Raw genomic sequence first — 25,949 nt, 5'->3', positions numbered from 1 at the left:
AAATTGCTTATCGGTAGATAATAAAATAAACTTTGAATTTTAATTTAGGCACTTCGTAGTTTCAAAAATAATATTTTTACTTGTGTTTTTGAACCTATAAAATCGTAATTTTTTCATTTTTTTCAGTTTTAAATTATTTATAACTCGGAAACGATTAACATTAGAGGAAAATTAAAAAAGACATTTTATGTTCCCAATGACCCAGAGAACCTAAAATAATGTCTACCCGGGCCGAAAAAATTGATTTTTATAATTTGTTAAAAATTTTTTTTTAATAAATGTAGAAATAACTCCGATATTATATATATACAGTATGTCCCTGTAAGTTGTATCCATATGGAAAACTTTTTATTATTAATTTTACGAAAAAAAGTTATTCTTTATAAAAAGCTCTGCATGGTCCAAAACCTAAGATTTAACCATCAAATATCAAATTTTTTGAATATTATACGAGGTTTATCAAAAAGTTTGAATTTCACTCAAGAGTAAAGTAGCTTTATTTTTCACAATATTGAAAATTGCTATTATGAAAAGTTGTTTGGAATTAAAAACTGTATTCCAGTATGCAATTACATCCTTCTAATTGAAATTTTTTTTTTTTTTTTTTGAAAAATTATGGATAACTAACATTATTTTCAGTTATTTTAATTCAGAAAACTCTTTAATTATTAATTTTACGAAAAAAAGTGATTCCTAGTAAAAACTTCTGCATAGTCTAAAATCTAAAATACAACCATCTTTTGTCAAATTTTATTAATTTTATACGAGGTATGTCAAAAAATATGAATTTCGCTCATGAGTAAAATACGTTTATTTTTCACAATATCGAAAATTGTTATTATGAAAAGTTATTTAGAATTAAAAACTATGTTTTAGTATGTATTTACATCCTTCTAATTGAAATATTCTGAACTATAAAGGTACTTTAATTTTGATCTAAATTTATCTTTTTGACATACCTCGTATAAAATTGATAACATTTGATATAAGATGGTTGTATTTTAAGTTTTAGACCATCCAGAACTTTTTATTAAGATAATTTTTTTTCGTTAAATTAATAATAAAAGAGTTATCAGAATTGAAATAACTGAAAAAATAATGATAGTTATCCATAATTTCTTAAAAAAAATTTTTTTCAATTAGAAGGATGTAATTGCATATTAGAATATAGTTTTTAATTCCAAACAACTTTTCATAATAGCAATTTTCAATAATGTGAAAAATAAAGCTACTTTACCCTTGAGTGAAATTCAAGCTTTTTGACATACCTCGTATAATATTCAAAAAATTTGATATTTGATGATTAAATCTTAGGTTTTGGACCATGCAGAGCTTTTTATAAAGAATAACTTTTCTTCGTAAAATTAATAATAAAAAAGTTTTTGGATACAACTTACAGGGACATACTGTATATATAATATATATATATATATATATATATAATATATATATATATATATATATATATATATATATATATATACCAACAAATGAAATAGAGAATGTGGAAAAATCCCCTTACGAATAACTCACACATCCACTATTTCGGGCTGGGAAAAATTTTCTGAATAGAATCAAAGATCCAAACACCAGTTCTCAGAAATGTGTTTCGCCCTCTTCTATATATATATATATATATATATATATATATATATATATATATATATATATATATATATAAATATGTAGGAAATATCAGGTATGTGGTCTATAATAAAAAATCTTTATTTTTTCTAAAAACTCAATATTTTGCACATTTTTTTTGATGGCTTCTTCAGGAGTATACTGCAACAACAATTTTAACAACTTACAAAGACGTACAAACTAGATTTTAAAATACTTACAGAAAGTTAAAAGATTTCACAAATAAATAACATTGACATTAAAATAAAAATTGTTACTGTCATATATTAAAATGCATCTTAAAATTAATATAAGGAAAGGTCTGAAGCACGTTCGTTACAGTAATAAGACAAAATACATAAAATGACTCAAACGCAAAAAATAACAACAAAAGAACAATTAGAGGAATAATATTACTTTAAGTATTAAGGTTAGTTGTTTATTAAGGCGAGTGTTAACTTAATGATTATTGTAAATTTTATTCAATATATTACAATATATGTTACTTAACTGTCCAGTGTCTGTTTTGTAATTTAAAGTTTTTTTATTTTTGTTAATGTGATACATCTCCAGAAATAATCTACTTTTATAGTTATCAGACTGTGCCAAAATACGAGTATTATTATAGTCTAGCATATGACCGGTGTTTTCATATTGCTCAACTACTGCACACGTATTTTTTCTTAAGCGGCAATCACTTTTATGTTGTGTGATTCTTTGCTTTAACCATTGTGATGTTTGGCCAATGTAACTATTCTGACATCCTAGACATGGTATTTCATAAACAACATTACTTCTATACAAGGTTGGTACTGGGTCTTTAATTTTTGAGAATAATTGTTTGCTGTTCATAGTATTGTATTTGGCTATATTAATATTGGGAACATCTTTAAATATGGATATGACTGAATGTGTTAGACCATTAATAAAGGGGAGTTTTTTTATATGATTTGAAAAATAATTAATATACCTGCCTGATGCTGTCGGCTTTTGGTACCAATCCAATATTAAAATATTATCCTCAGTTCTTATTACCCTTGTATCTAAAAATGGTACACCAAGATCTGTCTCAGTTTCTATTGTAAACTGAAGATGTTTATTAAATGAATTAAAAATATTTAATGTAGTGTTGATGTGATACGATGGAACTGCACATATGATGTCATCGACATATTTATATAAAAACGGTAACTCAAACGGTAACTGTGTAATCACATTGTCTAAGAGATGATCAGTTACAATAGTCGCAAGGATTGGACTAATCGGGGAACCCATCGGTGTTCCAAAAATTTGGGAGTAAAATTTTCCATTGAAACTGAAGTAAGTGTTATTAAAAATAAATCTAAGAATTTTCAAAAAATTATCTTTCGATAATGTCGTGTGGTCTTTTATAAGGTTCCAATTTGATTCTATGATGTCCGTGACCATATTTAGTGGAATGTTTGTAAATAATGACACCACATCCAAAGAAATCAACACATAATCCTTTGGTAACTGCATTCCCCTAACAGCATTGACAAAAGTAAATGTGTCTTTAGAATTATAATTATTGTGATATTCAAAGGCATCGTTTAATGTATCAGCAAGCAATTTAGAAATGTTGTAGGTAGTGGACTTTAAAGAACTTACAATAGGCCTTAGAGGAACATCCAATTTATGGATTTTAGGCAGACAATAAAGTTTAGGAGAATATGAATCATAAATTGACAGTTTTTTTGCAACCTGTTCAGTAAGTTGATGTTGGTTTTTTAAGGTTTTTATTAGGTCATTATAGTTCTTCTGTATTACTGTAGTAGGATCTTTGTGTAAACTAATATATGTAGATTTGTCGTTTAACAACGTTAATGTTTTTTCGATATAATCCTGTTTATTCATAGCTACCGTACATCCACCTTTGTCAGATTGTAAAATATATACGTCGGAATGTAACTTCAAATATTTTTTTGCATCTTTGAACATTTTGTTTATTGTTGTGGGGTGTTTAGAGGTTGACATATGCAGGTAATTAGTTACTACATTTGTTACTTGTGCCCTAAAATAAAAAAACTTATTTACAGCAGTAATTTCTATGATGGTCCCGTCCATGATTCCAACAATAAGTCAATTATATATAAAAAAAACTCCCCTTTATTAATGGTCTAACACATTCAGTCATATCCATATTTAAAGATGTTCCCAATATTAATATAGCCAAATACAATACTATGAACAGCAAACAATTATTCTCAAAAATTAAAGACCCAGTACCAACCTTGTATAGAAGTAATGTTGTTTATGAAATACCATGTCTAGGATGTCAGAATAGTTACATTGGCCAAACATCACAATGGTTAAAGCAAAGAATCACACAACATAAAAGTGATTGCCGCTTAAGAAAAAATACGTGTGCAGTAGTTGAGCATTACGAAAACACCGGTCATATGCTAGACTATAATAATACTCGTATTTTGGCACAGTCTGATAACTATAAAAGTAGATTATTTCTGGAGATGTATCACATTAACAAAAATAAAAAAACTTTAAATTACAAAACAGACACTGGACAGTTAAGTAACATATATTGTAATATATTGAATAAAATTTACAGTAATCATTAAGTTAACACTCGCCTTAATAAACAACTAACCTTAATACTTAAAGTAATATTATTCCTCTAATTGTTCTTTTGTTGTTATTTTTTGCGTTTGAGTCATTTTATGTATTTTGTCTTATTACTGTAACTAACGTGCTTCAGACCTTTCCTTATATTAATTTTAAGATGCATTTTAATATATGACAGTAACAATTTTTATTTTAATGTCAATGTTATTTATTTGTGAAATCTTTTAACTTTCTGTAAGTATTTTAAAATCTAGTTTGTACGTCTTTGTAAGTTGTTAAAATTGTTGTTACAGTATACTCCTGAAGATACCATCAAAAAAATGTGCGAAATATTTAGTTTTTAGAAAAAAAAAAAAAATAAAGATTTTTTATTATAGACCACATACCTGATATTTCCTACAGATTTATTTATTGTTTTTGGTCGAAATAATCACTTTGAATATATATATTTATATATATATATATATATATATATATATATATATATATATATATATATATATATATATATATATATATATATATATATATATATATATATATATTTATGCACAGATATCAAAGTGAGGTCCTGACATTACGCGCACTTAGTGAGGACCGGTAGAAAACGTAGACATAATCGTTTCAACTCTTCATAGTGACCTTGACAAGTAAATAGCAATTAAAAAATGACGAGTATACACAAAAAAAATTACGTATATGTGCCCCGTATTGTTCAAGTATATTGCCACCCAAGTGAGGCCATTATACGCAGCTATTAAAGTGAGACTGTATATACTTTTTCGTTATGCGCACAAAGTGAGGACAACTTTACGTGTATATTTCCTTACAGCTCATCAAGTGAGGACCATACAGTGTTGTCGATAAATATGAGATTAATCGTTTCTACTGCCTTTTTCTGTATAACACAGTAAGAATTATTATTGTTTCGATGTTTCAGTCACTTGTAGTTATAAGAAGATGTGGACTCTTTGTTATTGCTCGTACTGTTTGTTAATTTTATAACATTTTAGTACCTCAGCATTAAATCACGGTAGCCTTATCGGAGACTAGCGTTAATAAAGAAATAGTTTTATATTTTTTAATAATTTACGTTAAAGATGTATAGGAAAGCAAGAATTTTGAAAATAGCGTTAGTTGAGAACAATAATAATCAAAATGGAGGACACAGTGATAGTTCAGTTATGTGAAATTTATATTGAACTTAACATATAAATATAAAAGCCCGACTTTTGATCTAAGGGGAACACAGTTTTTACGGTACATACATATCTGTCATTTGTCAACCCCCTCCCTTCCATTTCCCCCACCCCTTATTTTTAAATAGGGAAGAGGGGCGTGTGCTAGCTCATTTGAAAGGATATTCAATTCTCTATCCAGTATTATTAACATTGACATAATTATCTATACAGAGTGTATTTTAGTATAGGTACTGTTGCCCCTGTCGATTTTCATTTTGAAATGAAAATTTTAGAACCTTAATTTTAGTATACAAGATGATTTACTTAATTTAATTAAACTTAATGTACCTTTTTTACTGACTTAATTTTACAGTTATTCCACTAGATGGCAAATACAGTGAATATTTGCATATGTTTTATTTCGAATAATCATTTTAAAATAGTTTTAGCTTTCTATTTTCTCTGAAAATTGTTGCAAGCTTCTTGTTCTTATACTTAAAATCATGTCACTACAAATTTATACGAGACTACATATTAAGAGTATAGAAAGTATTATAATATATGACATACATGCTTTTTTCCATTTATTGAAGATATTTCACCTTATCCTGAAACAATGCAATGTGACCAAGTGTCCTCAACTAAAAAAATATATCCCACTATTTTGATATTAAATGTATATTTTGTACTATAAACCGTATTGAAATAGATTGCAACATGTGTGCGTGGTTGGGATATTGACTGCGAAACCTAAGGCTTCATTCGCCTAATCATATTTACCTTTGATTCTTATAACAATAAATAAAATTGATTAACATTTTATATTAATATTATTAGTGTTTTTAAACAATATCAGTATGATATATCAGTATGATAAAGTCAAAATAAACAATACTATAACAGAAAGCTTTGAGGTCAAACAAGGACTGCGACAGGGTGATCCATTATCGCCTATAATGTTTAGCATATTACTAGAAAAGGTTATACAGGAATCAAACATTAATAGAACAGGTCTGATCTACCACAAAAAACATCAGTGCTTGGCATTCGCAGACGATTTGGTAATCTTGGCTAGGAGCAAAATAGAACTTATAGAAACACTCATGAAACTCGAGGAGAGGGCAGCAACCAAAGGATTGTATATAAATGAAGCAAAAACAAAGTATATGGAATGGACAAATAAGCAATTCGTTCGGGGGCAATACATAACAATGACAACAGCGAAGGGAACACAGTATAAATTCGAAGAAGTTGAGAGATTTGAGTACTTAAGAACTGTCTTCACAAGAGATCCTAACTGTGAAGAAAAAATACAAAAGAGAATTATGTCGGACAACCGCGCTATATTTGCTTTTAATGGGTTGTTAAGAAGTAAACATATATCACGAAGAGCAAAACTAAGAACTTACAAGACCGTAATAAGGCCGATAGTAACGTATGCTTCTGAAACATGGGTCACAACAAAAAACATCAAGAGTTGTTATTAGTTTGGGAGAGGAAAATGCTGCGCAAAATCTTCGGTGGGAAAAACTTAAATGGACAATGGGTAAGAAGAACAAATAAGGAACTAACTGAGCTCTATCAAGATCCTAACATACTAGCAGTAATTAAGGCGCAAAGACTTAGATGGTTGGGCCATGTGCAGAGGATGATTCCATCTAGAATTCCCAGAATGGTACTATCTAGTGCATTGGCAGGGAAAAGACGAAGAGGAAGACCGAGGTCACGATGGAGTAATGGAGTTAGAGAAGATATGAGAAGAATTAACTTAAGGAACTGGGAAACAAAAGCGACTGACAAAAGGGAGTGGAAAAGAATAGTACATCAAGCCATGGGCCTACTAGGCTCGTAGTGCTTACATATTATAATATCAGTTTTCTAATATTATCCAGTTCCATATCCAGTTCCGAATCCAGTGGTTATATTTCTTCCGTATTGTTTAGTTTCGCTTCCAGTGATTGTATTTTTTTTCTTGTTTTTTTTTTGAAATATTTATTTATTATTTTATTACTATATTTTTTTATTGTGCTCATAATAGATTGCAACATTGTCTACAGACATGAATGCAGTAACAATAAATAAAAAAATCGGAGATCCACACCCCGGATTTGAAATCGAAACCTCTGCTTTACGAATCCGAGATCCGAGGTCTACCCACTAGGTCACTAGGCTATCGCTCTTAGAGAATATTTTTTCCTGAAACGGGGAACTTTTAAAGCCGGGTCTAGACTATGTAACAAAACATGCTAATAACAAAGTTGTACAACAAATTTGTTGTACAACTTTGTTATGTAACTTGTTAATAGCATGAGTATCCAGACTATATAACAAAAAACAAAACAACAACATGAGCATAAAGTTTGCAGCATTTTAGATGGATAGCTGGTGGGTTAGGTAGTATATAAAATTGCGTCATATAAGTATGGAGGATCTCTTCATAGCAACAGCAGCTTGTGTAATATTGTGGGGGCGACACCGGCGTGTTAAATTAATATTTTGGATGTGTCCTTCATTAGCAGCTCGAGCAAAATATAGGTAGTGGTACAGCTCTTTTAGCTGATCTGGAAAGAGATAACATATACCCCTCGACAGGAGACATTAAATGTGATGGCAGTTTTAAAAACTTCTTAAGAATAGAAAGTTCTGATTTTGAATTTCTTATAAATGAAATCGGCCATAAAATAGGCAGGAAAGACATTTCGAGATGCAATTCCAGTAAGAGAAAGATTAACAGTTATATTATTAGCAAAGTATATGAGGCGTTCTTTGCAAAAACCCCAGTTGTCCTTTTTTTTCGGAAATGGACTTATGGCTTCTATGGATTGAAGGACTAATTACCTACGTTCCTTGCGTAAGAAACTTGCATTAAAATTACAGTAGTTCAAAATATAAGCGACAAAAATATAGGCGATTCCGCCTAAACCCCATATGTCAAGCGCAATTCCCTTCAAAACCATAGTTGTTATTGGTGTTTTTGCGGGAAACTTTATCGCTTGGCTGTCAGAACCGTGGCCTGTCAGTAGGTTTTTATAGGTTAAATATCCTTCGAATAGTTGTGTTGCGTGATATTATAAGTAAACACCATTTTTCGTTCATTTTTTATTTTGGTTTATTACTATAAATATCGTTTTTCCTATAAATTAATGAAAAATTCCTGCAAAAACCCCATATGTCAAATGAATAAATGTCCTTCATAAATAAACAAAAGGAAAAAATAATGTTATTTATATTGTAACCTGTGTGTAATCATCAAAATAATAAATCACTAATTTGAGAATTTCCGTAAACTTAATAGGGTTCAATTAAATAACTTTTTTTTTAAATATCTCCGATGTTGTAAAAAGTGACATATGGGGTTTTTGCAAAGAACGCCTCATATTTTTTAAACTTTTTACTCATTGTTTCAGAGAGGAAGTATAACATTTCTGTAGAATTTAATTCCTCAGTATTATCGTCTTCACCTGTTCATGATTGAGTGTCACTGTCTGTTTGAATTGGTGTAGCTGGAGAAGTAGCGGATGTAGGTGTAGTGGACGGAATAGAAAGGCTCAGATATATTGTATGATTGAGTGCCTGTTTGAGTAGCTGATGAAGCAGTCTGCATCTGTGTAGCGAATGAAGTGAATGTTACAGGTTTTATGTCTGAACACTCTGCTCTGTAGAGAATAGTATTTATGTCAAATTTAGAGTTGATTTGCACCGATTTGCTGTTAAGGTTCCGCGTACTGCTTTTCTTTTGTTGGCTTGAGTTATAGGCGTACGTGCATTGCATTAGTTTTAACTACAGTTTCTGTATCTATTTTCACTTCTATTTCAGTCTATTCATCGTGTTTTTTATTTGTTTTTTAAATCAATAAATGTAGCTCATCCCATAGCAATCCCATAATACTCGTTACTTACGAAATAGCTCAATTAAATGAGTAGTCAGTTCTTTCGACAATTTCATATCGCGTAAATAACCCTACGTGAACAGAGCAAAGAAAAATCTAGCACAATCACTCCAGAATGAACAAGGCGATATGACTCCAACGGTTGCTGCTCGCGTAGGTACTATGCCAGAGAAATGTTTCAATAACATGTTTTTAGGTGTAGATCAGTCGCGGTGCGGTTTTATAACTTTCTTTGATGTTTACCGACATCTGTTGGATAACATAAAACATGCTATATAACCAGAAAAATGTTATACAACACTGTGTTTTAAAACTTGTTTATTTAAAATTTTGTAACAAGTTACAAAACTTTGTTATTTAACATGTTTTGTTACATAGTCTGGACCCGGCTTAACGGTAACTTCTTATAGGTAATACACTACAATTTCTGAATATTTTTTCTGAAATCTATCGAATGGTACCAAACACGAACCCACGGAGGGGGGGGGGTTACTTTAAAATCTTAAATAGGAACTCCTTTTTTTATTTCAGATTTGGATTCTTTGCGTAAAAATAAGCAACTTTTATTCGAAACGTTTTTTCTAATTACGGATAGGTGGCGCTATAATCGGATAATATATGGAAAGTCCCCACTAAAATGGAAAATTTTACTTAACTTTTTTGGTTTTAGAACCTAATAATCACAACCCAATAGGTCCCCAAAGCGCTCGAGTGACTGCACATTTAGCATACTTTGCTCCCCTACTATATATGTATTATAAATAATATGCGAAGTAATTATTAACCCAAACAACCATAATTCAACTTTTATTTACTAATAAAGAACTGGACGAAAGTGTCACATCAGCTTTTATGAAACACATGAATATTTACATAAAAAGGTAAGTGATCTGCTTGAAATCGATATTCCCAAAATCATCTAAAAATTGTTTATACTTGAGTACTTTGAGACTCTTGTATGAAATGTGAATACCGAAATACGATTAGGAATCTCCATTATGTAATTTTTAAATAATACATAATTCTTAGGAAATGAAAGGTATTATACAAATGTGTTAAAAAATACTACCTACTGAAATTTTTTGATGGCAATAAATGATGAATTGGTTTATCGAATTTATTTTTAAGGTGATACAGTAGCGATCAACAGGTAGCCAAAACGCGTTCCAAGATTGAGGCTGTAATTTTGAATATTTTTTCGAGATATTTGGCACACGTATTTGTAATATAATAAAGAATGGCGGTACAGAGCCCAATTTGAAAAATATATTAATATGTGGAAATTACTCTGTAAATAAATACAATATTAAAAAAACGAGTCTGTACCGCCATTAAGAAGAACAAAAAAATACACTTTCTTCAAATAAACTTTTTTATCAGATGCCTAGATTTTGTGTCATTTTGGAACTACTAATGAAATAAAAAATTTTAGTAGTTCCAAAATGACACAAAATCTAGGCATCGGATAAAAAAGTTTATTTGAAGAAAATGTATTTTTTTGTTCTTCTTAGTGGCGGTACAGGCTCGTTTTTTTAATATTGTATTTAATTACAGAGTAATTTCCACATATTAATATATTTTTTAAATTGGGCTTTGTACCGCCATTCTTTATTATATTACGAATACGTGTGCCACATATCTCGAAAAAATATTCAAAATTACAGCCGCAATCTTGGAACGCGTTTTCGCTACCTGTTGATCGCTACTGTTTCCTCTTAAGTAAAATATGTCATTTGGATATTTTTTTAAACTCGATAGATCCTAGGGACATGTCGGTAGATCGGTAGGATCATCACTTTTGGGAGTTTTGGGAATATCCCAATTGACAACGCAATATACACCGACGCCGTCTACAACGAGCGACGAATCAGAGATGCCAGATTGGGGTACTTTCGCCCATTTTTAGGGTAATTTGAAAGCACATGGGAAAATTTTTATAGGTTGAATTGGTTGGGGAATTTTTCGGGAGGAAAATTGAGCAAACTGAATTGCAATATAAATGTATTGTTATGATCTGCTTTTTATTAATTATATATTAATTATTATTTATCTGATTAATTATTTAATTGTCGCAAATCATACATAAAAATGAATAAAAAATCTCAGGGTGCCTTTTTATACTATAAAAAAAATCTAAATTATCTCACGTTATACTTATCTTCTCTCGTGGGTTCAGTATCTCTTAGTTGATCCTAATCGGGATAAAATAGGGAAAAGAAATAAAGCAAAATATTAAAATAAACATACAGAATTGTCTTTTATTTGTCAAAATCAATACTCTAAACTCTATCAAATCTAAAACCTGTGGACACAAATGTCTGAATGAAATCTTTACCACTTAAATTTATTATAGTTAAAAAAAAACAATTTATCGGTTTGTTCCCGATGACTTTGGTAAAACAAACTAAACAAAACAAATTTATGTATTCGCAAGATTAGCTATACTTCCTATTTACTTTTAGAAATATTGGAATTTTAATTCATATGCTTTTACTCAAAATTTTAGTTTCCGAACATAAAAATATCTTTCACATAAGTTGACTGACCTTTTGCTTCACTCACTCTGATGTCTTCTCGTGACCCAAAACAGCTCTCCCTCGTTGACTATGTTAAAGGCTACTCATCAAAGCCCTCTCCGTTCTCCAGCTTCAAAACTATCAGCATACCAGCACCAATTCTCCAACAAGCCGGGCCTCTTTTGACACGTACTCGATTCAAACAAAACTCCAAAAATTCTCTGCTCTCCTTCTCACAATAATACAGAATCAAAGAGGTATTTCGTCTCAATTTGATCTGTCTCTCGTTCCACTTTTCAACACTATTCTCCACTATCAAACAGCCACTGGTATCTGCTAACTATCTATCCACTAAAACGTCGAACCGGTCCTCAGCGATGCCAAAAACATAATGACTTCCCCTTCAAACTCTCTTAATCATTCAAACTACTTTTCCCCTTCCACGTTGCCAAGAATCTGAAACATCGACTTTTCCATTCGACAAACAAAACAGTCACCCTCAAAACCATTCCGACCATCCTAATTACCTTCTGAGAACTATACAACATTTACTCGTGTTGAAACAAAGATACTAAAATTCCAAACTTTCTCCTAAAACCACTTTTCTAGAAATTGATAATTACCTCTACCCTAAACAATCTTTTTCCATTTTAAATCAAAATACATCGTTATTTTCACTTTAATTATTCACAAAATTCTTTAATGGTTAATCGGAAAGCTCATTAAAAAAAGAAATCCACTTACATCCAAACTAAATTCTAATAAATATTTACAGATCAATATACAGGGTGTATCAAATTTATGTGCCCGCGTTATTAAAAAAAAATTAATTTAATTTTTATTTTGCCTTTGATTGATAAAATTGAAAACACAATATTATGTAACACATAACATTATATTAACATTATAACCTATCGAGTATTTGCTTCTGATTAAAAAAACCGAAAAATGGTTTTTGGAACAACCGCTTTTTTTGACCAGTTATAACCGCCAAGTTAAACCGTAAGTAAAAAACCGGTATAACCGAAAACCGGTTTTTTGTTCAACAACCGCCATCCCTACCTTGGTTGTTACAAATACAGTTCGCTGGAATAAGTTTTACCCCCCTTATTAACTTATTTATTTTTAGCACATAAGAAAAACGCTCGGATAGGTCGATTTTTAAAACAATCATAGTATATTATAGCGTAAATGTTTCGAACTTTACGCGATCCCTCTTCTTCAGGTGACAGGCACAACTTTGATTTTTTTAAATAGGAAAGTAAGTACATCATGTGACACCTCATTTAAAGGCTTTTTTTCTACAACCGTGTTAAAAATGCAATTTTTAGAACTCCATACGTGCGTTAAAAATGCTACTTTAAGGCAGGGCCGGTTTTAGGGTTCTGAGCGCCCCTGGCAAAATAAAATTTGGCGCCCCTTCATATAAGAATATACAAATTTACTGCAAATATAAAAAAAATAGGAAAAAATCAAAATTTTACCATAAAGAACTATGTAAAAATATATTTATTTAAAAAATAGTAGGATAGTTATTACTTACAACTTATCCAACATAGGGCATAGCATAGCGAGCGCATTTTAAGTTCAAGCGACGAAGAAGCGAGGTAAAAGATAAATGCACATTATCAACAACCAGTAAAAAATGTGTATAAATAACTATTTAGATGGAAAATAAGCCACAATTAAATTGAAAAAAATAATTTTATTATCGTTTCGACGCCCAAATCGGGTGTCGTTGTCAAAATACTACTAAATTAAACAAAAATGTTGTTGCTTAGTAAAAAATTCGTCTAATAATTTATTTAATCTGACTCATTTATATCATTTAGTGTGTATAAATCTTCTACAAGACCAAAAAACATGTTGATTGTGCGCAAGATATAGCTGCATCCCCAATAACTAAATTGAGGGAGTGGCATCCACTTAGCATAAAATAACATGCGGATATTCTTTGCAAACGCGAGCTTGTACATCTTTATTTTTTCTCTTCCTTTTAGAGCCGTTGTGATATCCTTGGCCTTACAATCATCTATGCAAATTCAAATAAAATCATTCATTATTTTTTTTTTATTATCTCATGAGCTTTTTATTATCTCTATGACTCGATACCTATAGAACCAAGCTATGGTTTTAGGTATCGAGTTACTAGGACAAACAATATGCTGCATACTAAAATTAAACCCGGTACTGTGGGATAAGAACATCAGTATAAAAACAAAAAGAAGAATATAATATAACACCATGACAAAAAGTATTCTGAATAATGGGTGTGAAAATTGAATAAAAAATACGAAAACCAAATGCAAAATAAGAGCAACAGAGATCGAATACCTAAGTAGAAGCTGTAGAAGGGATAGAATAAATAACATAGAGATTAAGAAAATAATGGTAATGAATTCAAGGGATAATAGACAACATAGAACAAAAGAGATTAACCTGGTACGGACATGGCAGAAGAGCAGACCAAAATCGTTGATAAACAGAATAACAGATTGGAGCCCGATAGGAAGAAGGAAGAGAGACAGACCCCGAAAATCTTTTAGAGATAAAATGGACGAAGCAATATTAGAAAAGAAACCTGCAGGACTGGAAAAACAGAAAGAACTGAAAATAACGGTCAAGTGAAATAATACAGGAAAAACTATGGAAATCCAGGGTGGTCAAGAAAAAACAGGATGTTTCTAAATAAATGCAATAAACTTTAAAGGGTAATTCTATATGAAAAAATAATGACAGTTTGCTCTATAAGCGTATGTCAGCAAATACTTCGTTTCCGAGATATGGGGTGTTGACATTTTTCTTACAAACTGACGATTTCTTTATTGTTCTAAAACCGGTTCAGATATGCAAATGAAATTTGATGTGTTTTAAGAGGTAATTATTGCGCATTTTTTGACATAAAATTAATAATTTTATATCTACTGTTGAAATGGTGTGAATTTTTTTAAAGAAAAACATAGTACGCCACTGAGATATTTCAAATAACAAATTATTTTGGAATTACTCGTTCAATTTATGATATATACAAAAATCTATTATTCCTTTTTTTCATACGTCGTTTTTATGCAAAAAGTGAAACATCTTAACGCGTACAAAGTATTCGAAATAAATTTCTATATATTCATATTATGAAAAAGAACTTGTCAATTCTAATTCATATAGATATACCTGGTTTGTTTTTTTTTTATTTCAAATTACACACCCACGGACACACGACAATGTTGATAAAGCAAAGTTTACAGAACAGGAAGACAAAACTATCTAACCATTGAGGCTATAATGACAAGTAGCAGTATAATAATATCACTGACTATTCATAAATTTGTTGATACTTCGTAAATCTGATCTTCGTGTATTTTAAGTATGTATGTATAACATTGTAATACCATAAAAGTGATAGGTATTACCTGACTAAAATGACCTTTAAAAGCCATAACAGTTTTTAGGTTGCATTATTTATATTAGAGAATTTTTGTGAGCTAGAAATAGTTTTCTTATTGTTACAATTATTTAATATTAATTGTCTTAGGAGTAATCTTAGCCCAAAGATAATCTATAAAGTCCAAAAAAATAGTGAATGTAAAAAATATTATATTTTTTTTTTGTTTAGCTAATGCCTCGACAACTAATGGCCATTGGCATGGTAGGTACGGTAATTTTGAACAGTTAGGTACCTAGTGTCATGTGTAAGTAGTGTGGGTGTTGAGTAAGTGGCTTGTTACTTTGCAATGTCGACGTCATTGTCTTTGCAAAGAGACGCTAATTGTATCCGAACGTCTGCGGTCCCTCCGGTGAGAACCGATCCCACGAGGACAGAAACTATATTCATTTATTAATTTATAATAAATGATAAATTTCCGACCCTGGTGAGATTCGAACCCACAACCTTTCGGATTTTTTCGATCCAAAGGCAGGCGCTCTTACCACTGAGCCACGGAGGGGGGGGTAAATATTATATTTGTATATCAGCGTCTCTCAAAATTTGGCGCCCCCAAATTCTGGCGCCCCGGGCGGTCGCCCGGCTCGCCCGCCCCTTTATCCGGCGCTGCTTTAAGGCACTAGTGCTTTAAAATTTTTATGGCACTGCAATTCGTATTGATCGTATAGGCAATTTTGATGTAATGTCAAAAAAATATAAAAATGGAATGTCAGTCAAGTTCAAGTAAAAGTTTTTGTAGATATTGTCCTGTAATTACGTTTGTAGAAAAAATATTGCATGATATGAGTGTTAAAAAGTGCATTTTTAAGGCACTCATGTGAATTGCAGAACTCGCTGTCGCTCATTCTGCAAACTTTCACATGCGTGCCTTAAACGTGTACTTTTAACACTTATATCATAAATAACTATTGAAATAGTGATTACAAAAATTTATAGTATTTTAAGCCTTTCTGAGAGCATATGCGCAAAAATTTCGCTCGAATTATTTTTAAATGCGTTCATTTTTTTCGAATACTGAGAAAACCTTAAGTATTTTTAAAAAATTTAAACGCAGAAAGAAATATTACTGTATTATCCATGGTCGAAAGTCCTTGAGAACTTCTATAATATTTATTTTAATAAGTCACAGGGGTGAAAAAAATAGTCTGATTTTTAATTTTAAATATATATTACAAAAGAAACTTTTTGTTCATTATAAGGGACTTTCTGCCCTCGGGAATAATGTAGTCTTCTATTTTGCGTTTAAATATTTTAAAAATACCTATTAGTTATCTCAGGATTCGAAAAAAATAAATGCGTTTAAAAAGAACTCGACCGAAATTTTGCGCCTACGCTCTCAAAAAGGATTAAAGTATTAAACATTTTTGTACTGTTTGAATTTATGCGACGATTGACGATCCACTGTTTTAAAGATTGGTTGAACAGATGTTGCCAGTTGTATGGTCCTCACTATGTGTATCGTAAGTTATTCAACAGGGCATAGAATATACATGGTTAGAAAATATACGCCAAAGTCAGCGCCTCTATGCGGAAAATCTCTGAACTAAAAATTGATGTGGACCATACAAAGTGAGGTCCCACTTTTTTTTGTAAAAAAACAGTGTTTGCTATCAGTACATGTCTACGAAAAAGTCTTACATTGATTGACTAAGTGAGGTCCGTATACTGGACCTCACTTTGTACAGGACCTCACTTCAACCGCAGTTTCTTTTGATATGTGGCTCACTTCATACGCTGGGAGTAAATATATATATATATATGAAAAATAGATACTTGCATTTCAGTTAGATTCGAACCCCACCGGTGCCCCGACTAGTTTCGACTCATGTCAAGTCGTCATCAGGAGACACTAGGTAGGTGTTCAAAGCTAACTGATTTGCCGCTATTCCTTGGTGAATTTATAAACTAAACCCACCAGAGTATACTTAGTACGACCTCTATATGTGAAAAGAGAAAATAATTATTCTCTTGGTAGCCCGGCGAATAGCAAAATCAAGCTTTATAACAATAAAGCTATGAAAGGCGATGTAACGGAATCCTTTTTCCGACAATACATAATGCAAACACCGTTTGGGCTAACCAATTCGTATCTTACTGGAGAATACAGTAAAATGAAAAATAGATAATTGCATTTCAGTTAGATTCGAACCCCACCGGTGCCCCGACTAGTTTCGACTCATGTCAAGTCGTCATCAGGAGACACTAGGTAGGTGTTCGAAGCTAACTGATGACGACTTGACATGAGTCGAAACTAGTCGGGGCACCGGTGGGGTTCGAATCTAACTGAAATGCAATTATCTATTTTTCATTTTACTGTATTCTCCAGTAAGAGACGAATTGGTTAGCCCAAACGGTGTTTGCATGATGTATTGTCGGAAAAAGGATTCCGTTACATCGCCTTTCATAGCTTTATTGTTATAAAGCTTGATTTTGCTATTCGCCGGGCTACCAAGAGAATAATTATTTTCTCTTTTCATATATATATATATATATATATATATATATATATATATATATATATATATATATATATATATACAGGGTGTCCCGAAAAGAATGGTCATAAATTGTACCACACATTCTGGGGTCAAAAATAGTTCGGTTGAACATAACTTACCTTAGTACAAATGTGCTCATAAAAAAAGTTACAGCCCTTTGAACTTACAAAATGAAAATCGATTTTTTTCAATATATCGAAAACTCTCAAAGATTTTTTATTGAAAACGGGCATGTATAATTCTTCTGACAGGCCCACCTTAAAACCAAATTATAGTGAAATTTGTCCACCCCATAAAAAATTTATGGGGATTTTGTTCCCTTGAACCCCCCCAAACTTTTGTGTACGTTCCAATTAATTCATTATTGTGGTACCCTTAGTTGAACACAACGTTTCTAAAACTTTTTTGCCTCTTAGTATTTTTTCGATAAGCCAGTTTTTATCGAGATGCGGCTCCCTTTTTACTATATTTACATAAAAAATTTATGGGGGTTTTGTTCCTTTAAACCCCCCAAATGTTTGTGTACGTTCCAATTAGACTATTATTGTGGTACCATTAGTTAAACACAGTGTTTTTAAAACTTTTTTGTCTCTTAGTCTTTTTTTGATAAGTCAACTTTTATCGAGATGTGGCTTTTTTTTCAAAATATACCAAAAAATTTAAGTTATAAATAAATTTTCAGATTATTAACAGGTCTCTATAATCATACTTAACCATATACAAATAGGTGGTGGATTCGAAAAATATTCAAAATATCTCGATAAAAACTGGCTTATCAAAAAAGTACTAAGAGGCAAAAAAGTTTTAAAAATATTGTGTTTAACTAATGGTGCCACAATAATAATTTAATTGGAACGTACATAAAAGTTTGGGGGGGTTTAAGGGAATAAAACCCCCATAAAATTTTTATGGGGTACACAAATTTCACTATAATTTTTTTTTAAGATTTTGCTACGATAAAGATTCCTCACGTCCATTTTCAATAAAAAACCTCTAGGAGTTTTCGATATATTAAAAAAAATCGATTTTCATTTTGTAATTTCAAAGGGCTGTAACTTTTTTTGTGTGCACTATTGCATATAGGTAAGTGAGGTTTAATGAACCTATTTTTGACCCCAGAATCTGTGGTATAATTTATGACCAATCTTTTCGGGACACCCTGTATATATATATATATATATATATATATATATATATATATATATATATATATATATATATATATATATATATATATATATATATATATATATAGCAAGGAGTACGACTGTTTAATATTAACAATATATCAAGTGAGTGAGAAGAAGTCTCACTGTAATTGAGGTTATCAGTCAAGGAGAAATAAAAAATGAAAAAACTATTTCAATCTTTTAATAGAAGACGTTTCGTGCAGTCTTCCTGCACTTCATCAGTTCTACTGATTGTGAAGTTACATATAAGATGTACACAACAATGTCATCACAATGGGTTGTGTTGTTAAAAACTTAATAGCTAAAAATACATAAAATTTCTTAAGCTAAAAATACATAAACGCAAAAAATGTCACAAAGATCCTTAGTGGTAAAAATCCTAAGGTTATTGAACAGTTACATAAAATTTTGTTTTGAAACATGAGGCCAGGAGAAGAAATATTCTGTTAGAGTCAAAAGAATTATTTTAAATCCATTTCTTATTCTAACCAAAAAAAGCACACAAAAAACCTAAGCAAAAAACCAACTGTTAGGTGTCTGTCATTAAATGGATTTAAAAAAAGGGGCATGTGACAATCTTAACCAAATTAATGAAAATTATTGTAAACCTAGATTTTCATCCAAAAACCTCCCTGTGACACACAAAAGATAAACAGAAATAAAGATATACGATCGCCGTGACAACGGCAGCAATGTATAGTGTCACAAAAAAGCTTTCAAACGAAAACCCGGTTTACAGATTGACGATGCACCCTGAATTATATCAATTTCTCTTTAATCGAAAAAATGCCATAGATTTATTGGTTGTTAGTAATAAATTTGAAATCCAGGAACCTAGAAATAGGTGTGGATTAGTTAAAAATTAATTACAAAAGACTGATTTACTTGCCTCATGATTGTTGGAAAAAAGTCACTAAAGCTGGAGTGTTAAGCAATGTTATCAGACAGAAGCTGGGTGGAAATGAGATTTAAAACTTTTATGTTGCTACCAAGCATTGGTGGTTTGTAGGCTGGAAACTTTTTGGATGAAGGTAAAAACAAATGAAATTAGGCCATGTGTTGATCGGATTTGTGTGGAACATAAATTTGAAATTTAACAACTGAATGAATTTAAGGATTGTTTAAAAGCAAGGAGTGATATATGATGCTAAGATTGTCAATATCAGTACGTTTGTTCATAGAGTTTTGTTCCCTTAGAATGTGGGCCATTTCTTGGAAAGATCTTTTATAGTCTGATATAGTCTTATATATCTTGTTGCATCTGATATCGCTTCTGTGTGAAACTACCCTTCCTTTAAGGGTTCTTTTTGTTTGTCCAACATATTTCAAATGACAGTCTTTGCATGGAATGTTATAAACTACGTTAGATTTCTCCCAAATATCTACTGGTGTTTTAGTACAAGAAAAAAGATTTCTGACTGTTTTACAATTCTTGATGCCTATTTTGGCGGATAACGGTTTGAACAATTTCATAAGTTTATCAGTTAAATGTGGGAAATAAGGTAAGGAACAGTATCTCTGAGGGGTCCCAGATGTGGAAACCTCTTCTCTTTGAATTCCATTATTTATTTGTGAGGAATCGTGAATTCCTCCCAAATTGGAATGGTTCTGGTCAAGTAGTACTCGAGAAGTTGAAAATAAATATCTATTAATAAGAGAAGTTGGATAAGAATTCTCACTTAAAATGGTCTTAAGTAATTGACTGGATTCACTTCTGTAAAGAGGATGCGACAACCTATGTGTCCTTATAGCTAATCCCTGTACGAGGTTGTGTTTGAATCTTTTAGGATGAAAGGAAAAATAATTTAGGAAGCGATTGCTAGCAACGCTCTTTCTGAACCATTTGGTTCTTAGGATGTTGTCAACACCTCGTACAACTAACATGTCAAGGAAAGGAATGGTGTTATTTTCCTCCATCTCACATGTAAATTGTAAGTGGGGATTGTATTCATTAAAAGTGGAAAGAATGTTCATAATTTGATCAGTGGGTACAGCCAGGATCAAGTCGTCCACATATCTCTTAACAAAAGGAATGTTACAATTTAAATGCCTGAGTCTGTCTGCGATCAAGTCATCCAAGACAAAACCAACCAATAGAGGAGAAATAGAAGATCCCATTGGGGTACCAAAAATTTGTAGGTAGAACTTGTCATTGTAGACAAAGTAGTTTGTATCAAAAACCAATTTAAGAAGCTCCACAAAAGTTTCCCATCCAAAAGGACAATGGATTTGGATCTGATGCCAATGATTATGCAAGGAAGAAAGAACTACAGGTAAGGGTAGGTTGGTGAAAAGGGACACGACGTCAAAACTTACTACTTGAAACCCTATAGGTAGTTGGAAGTTATTGATAAATTCACTGAATTTAAATGAGTCTGAGATGTTGAATTCATTATTATGATCATATGCTGTTGAAAGTATGTTGGACAGAAATTTTGCAATATTACAATTGGGAGAATTAATTGATGACACTATGGGGCGCATGCATAGTTGGGGTTTGTGGATTTTTGGCAAACAGTAAAATCTAGGAGCGATACCATTATAATTGTTAAGGGCTTTGGCTACAACTTCTGTAATAATATTAGATCTTTTCAAATCAGAAATATATTTGTTGATTTTAGAGGTAAAAGTGGTGGTAGGGTTTCTTGGTAATGATCGATAATATTGATCATCATTTAGGAGTGATTGGCTTAACTCCATATACTGATCTCTGTACATAAGTACTGTGGTATTACCCTTGTCAATTAAAAGAACTAAAAATAATGCAGGATGATCTTTTAAAAAAGTTTTAGCTTCAAAGTAAGCCCGATCTATTTCTGACTGTGATTTTTTTGGTGCATTAGTATAGTTTTGTATGATATTATTAGCTGATGATCTTAATTGAGTGAGATCTGTGGGATTAGAATCTGACAAAATATTTTCGACATCTGATAACAGGTTGCAAATTGAGTAATCCTTGAGGGTTGGAGATAATCCAAATTTTGGACCAAGAGCTAACAATTTCGAAATATTGGGCGGAAGATCAATATCAGTAAGGTTTTTTAACCATTTCTGTTGAAATTTAATTTTAGAAAAAGGAGTGATACCTAGATTAGAAAGCTTATTTTGAAGTTCCTTAAGTGACTTGTTAAAAGTAAAATTAAATTGATTGTGAAGTCTATGATCAAAGTTATTGATAATATAAGAGGGAAGTGAGTTCCTGAGAAGTGAAGTAAGAGAATGAATCTGTTGGGTGATGGTTTTAATGTCATGATGAACTGAGTGAATTGAAATATTAAGAAGTCGAACCCTCACCTGAGTTTCAAAATTGTCTACTCTGCGTCTAACAGAACCCCTGGTTGCTCTGAAGGTGGTGTTAACTACTCTATCTATTTGGTTTTGAATAAAGGTAGGTGTTTGTTTCCTCCTTCGGCATTCTAACAAGAAAACTCTTCTAGCCTCAAGTTTCGCTAATTTATGACATAATTTGGACCACTGTTTCAAAGATCTGACATTGTTATCTCCATATTCCAATCTGATGTTGTGGAAAAAACCTCCTAAAAAAGACATAGCAAGGAGTACGACTGTTTAATATTAACAATATATCAAGTGAGTGAGAAGAAGTCTCACTGTAATTGAGGTTATCAGTCAAGGAGAAATAAAAAATGAAAAAACTATTTCAATCTTTTAATAGAAGACGTTTCGTGCAGTCTTACTGCACTTCATCAGTTCTACTGATTGTGAAGTTACATTTAAGATATACACAACAATGTCATCACAATGGGTTGTGTTGTTAAAAACTTAATAGCTAAAAATACATAAAATTTCTTAAGCTAAAAATACATAAACGCAAAAAATGTCACAAAGATCCTTAGTGGTAAAAATCCTAAGGTTATTGAACAGTTACATAAAATTTTGTTTTGAAACATGAGGCCAGGAGAAGAAATATTCTGTTAGAGTCAAAAGAATTATTTTAAATCCATTTCTTATTCTAACCAAAAAAAGCGCACAAAAACCTAAGCAAAAAACCAACTGTTAGGTGTCTGTCATTAAATGGATTTAAAAAAAGGGGCATGTGAAAATCTTAACCAAATTAATGAAAATTATTGTAAACCTAGATTTTCATCCAAAAACCTCCCTGTGACACACAAAAGATAAACAGAAATAAAGATATACGATCGCCGTGACAACGGCAGCAATGTATAGTGTCACAAAAAAGCTTTCAAACGAAAACCCGGTTTACAGGTTGACGATGCACCCTGAATTATATCAATTTCTCTTTAATCGAAAAAATGCCATAGATTTATTGGTTGTTAGTAATAAATTTGAAATCCAGGAACCTAGAAATAGGTGTGGATTAGTTAAAAATTAATTACAAAAGACTGATTTACTTGCCTCATGATTGTTGGAAAAAAGTCACTAAAGCTGGAGTGTTAAGCAATGTTATCAGACAGAAGCTGGGTGGAAATGAGATTTAAAACTTTTATGTTGCTACCAAGCATTGGTGGTTTGTAGGCTGGAAACTTTTTGGATGAAGGTAAAAACAAATGAAATTAGGCCATGTGTTGATCGGATTTGTGTGGAACATAAATTTGAAATTTAACAACTGAATGAATTTAAGGATTGTTTAAAAGCAAGGAGTGATATATGATGCTAAGATTGTCAATATCAGTACGTTTGTTCATAGAGTTTTGTTCCCTTAGAATGTGGGCCATTTCTTGGAAAGATCTTTTATAGAAATTAGGTTCTGTGACTAAGGTTTTGATGTTATCAAAATCAATCTGATGATTAAGTGTGATGGAATGTGTGCTGAGGGCACAAGAATGCTTGTTGCATCTGATATCGCTTCTGTGTGAAACTACCCTTCCTTTAAGGGTTCTTTTTGTTTGTCCAACATATTTCAAATGACAGTCTTTGCATGGAATGTTATAAACTACGTTAGATTTCTCCCAAATATCTACTGGTGTTTTAGTACAAGAAAAAAGATTTCTGACTGTTTTACAATTCTTGATGCCTATTTTGGCGGATAACGGTTTGAACAATTTCATAAGTTTATCAGTTAAATGTGGGAAATAAGGTAAGGAACAGTATCTCTGAGGGGTCCCAGATGTGGAAACCTCTTCTCTTTGAATTCCATTATTTATTTGTGAGGAATCGTGAATTCCTCCCAAATTGGAATGGTTCTCTATTGGTTGGTTTTGTCTTGGATGACTTGATCGCAGACAGACGTGCGATGTAAATTTTAGTCTTTTGTTTTGTTTTATGTAATGTTTATAATTATTCATTAAAGTGCTTATTGAAAATGGCAATTAGCCGAAACGTTTAAGCCATAACAAAGTGTTTTATTTTTATCAGACCGAAAACCCAGGAATTAAAAAGTTTCTATTTAATAATTTACGGTCAGGAAATAACAAAACTATATATATATATATATATATATATATATATATATATATATATATATATATATATATATATATGTATATATATATATACATATATATATATATATATATACATATATATATATGTATATATATATATATATATATATATATATATATATGTATATATATATACTCAGTGACATTAGAAGTGTTACGCCCAGACAGTGGCGCACCCAGAATTTTACTCTAGGAGGGGTTGGCTTGGGCTGGGTTCGGACAAGTAATCCCTGACCAAAAATCGTCACAAATTATCCCTGGATAAAAAATCTGCAGACAAATAATCCCCGGGCAAAAAATCCCCACAAAAAATCCCGGACAAATAATCCCCACAAATATTTTTCTACAAAATATGTATCCCCACAAAGAATCCCCATGAAATATTTGCTACCGAATAGTTTATTTGCTTATTTGCAATCGACTCAAATGTTTTTCAGTATCAGTGCATAAGAGTTATAGCAATGGCCATGAAACCGCTTTTCGGCACGACAATAATGATTAGTAATTAAGATTAAGCATGAATTATTGTAATTTCGATAACCAAATTTCGAATTCCACTTACATGCCGAAAACTTCAAATTTTACATGACAAACGAGTGAGTTTTTTCAAAAATCGTGGAAGATATGGGGAATGAGCTAAGGCTGTAGGAATTATGTTGTAATTATTCGCTTAAATCTTTTTCTCACTCTGCCTTGGATAACTAAGTTCAAAACATTGTCTATTATCTGTGTGCATCCATGAAAAATGTTTGCGCTATTAAGAATGTTTAGCTTTGTTATGAAAATGCAGAACACAGGCTTTTGACATAGCTTTTGAAGAAGGTTTCTGAAATGTTGCTTGCAGTGAATTGAAACTGAGGACTAAATATTTTTCGTTATGTATTACTAAAAGTATTACTACCATACGCCGAAGAAATAGTTGGTGACTATCAGTGTGATTTCAGGCCCGGAAGATCGATTTTTGATCAAATATTTACTACCTATTAGACAAATGCTTGAAAGATTGGGAGTATAATCAAGACGTGCATCAGATCTTTATACATTTCAAACAGGCTTATGATTCAATTAATCATCCTACACTATGAAATACAATGGTCGAACTGGGCGTACCCAAGAAAATAACTGCGGTAACGCAAATATGTATAAGTAACTTCTTTGCACAAGGTAGAAGAGACAGGGATATCCGTTATTCCCATTGTTGTTTAAGCTGGCCTTAGAATATGCCATGCGAAAAATTTATCCAAAAATCAAACCAGAAATAGCTGCTCTGGAGAGGCCAGATGGGAGAAAGTCTGTAGGGCGGCCTAGAAAAAGGTGGAAATATGCAGTCAGAGAAGATCTGGAGAAAATGGGAGTGAGACAATGGGAAATAGTGGCACAGGACCGACACATGGAAGTAAACCACTCGCAAGGACACTCGAAGAGTTATAACGCCATTGATGATGATAATAACTAAATATTTTTGACAATACATTTACAAAAAGTAACAGGTTTTTTGCATTACAATCAAGATTATTGTTTTCAGGACCAGCAGTTCTCATCACGAATAGGCATTGTTTTGAACATAGTTATTCAAAGCAGAGTG

The 25,949-nt window shown here is 31.6% G+C and overlaps 1 protein-coding gene across 10 annotated transcripts in view; it reads left to right on the top strand.

Moving 5' to 3' along the window:
- LOC114343065 (uncharacterized) overlaps positions 1 to 25,949 on the top strand; it is a 618,263-nt gene that overhangs the window by 248,516 nt on the left and 343,798 nt on the right. The window lies entirely within an intron of this gene.

Source organism: Diabrotica virgifera, chromosome 5, assembly GCF_917563875.1.
Source record: "Diabrotica virgifera virgifera chromosome 5, PGI_DIABVI_V3a".
Lineage (NCBI taxonomy): Eukaryota > Metazoa > Arthropoda > Insecta > Coleoptera > Chrysomelidae > Diabrotica > Diabrotica virgifera.
The sequence above is the reverse complement of the archived record's forward strand: the minus strand, read 5'-3'. Positions and strand labels throughout refer to the sequence as shown.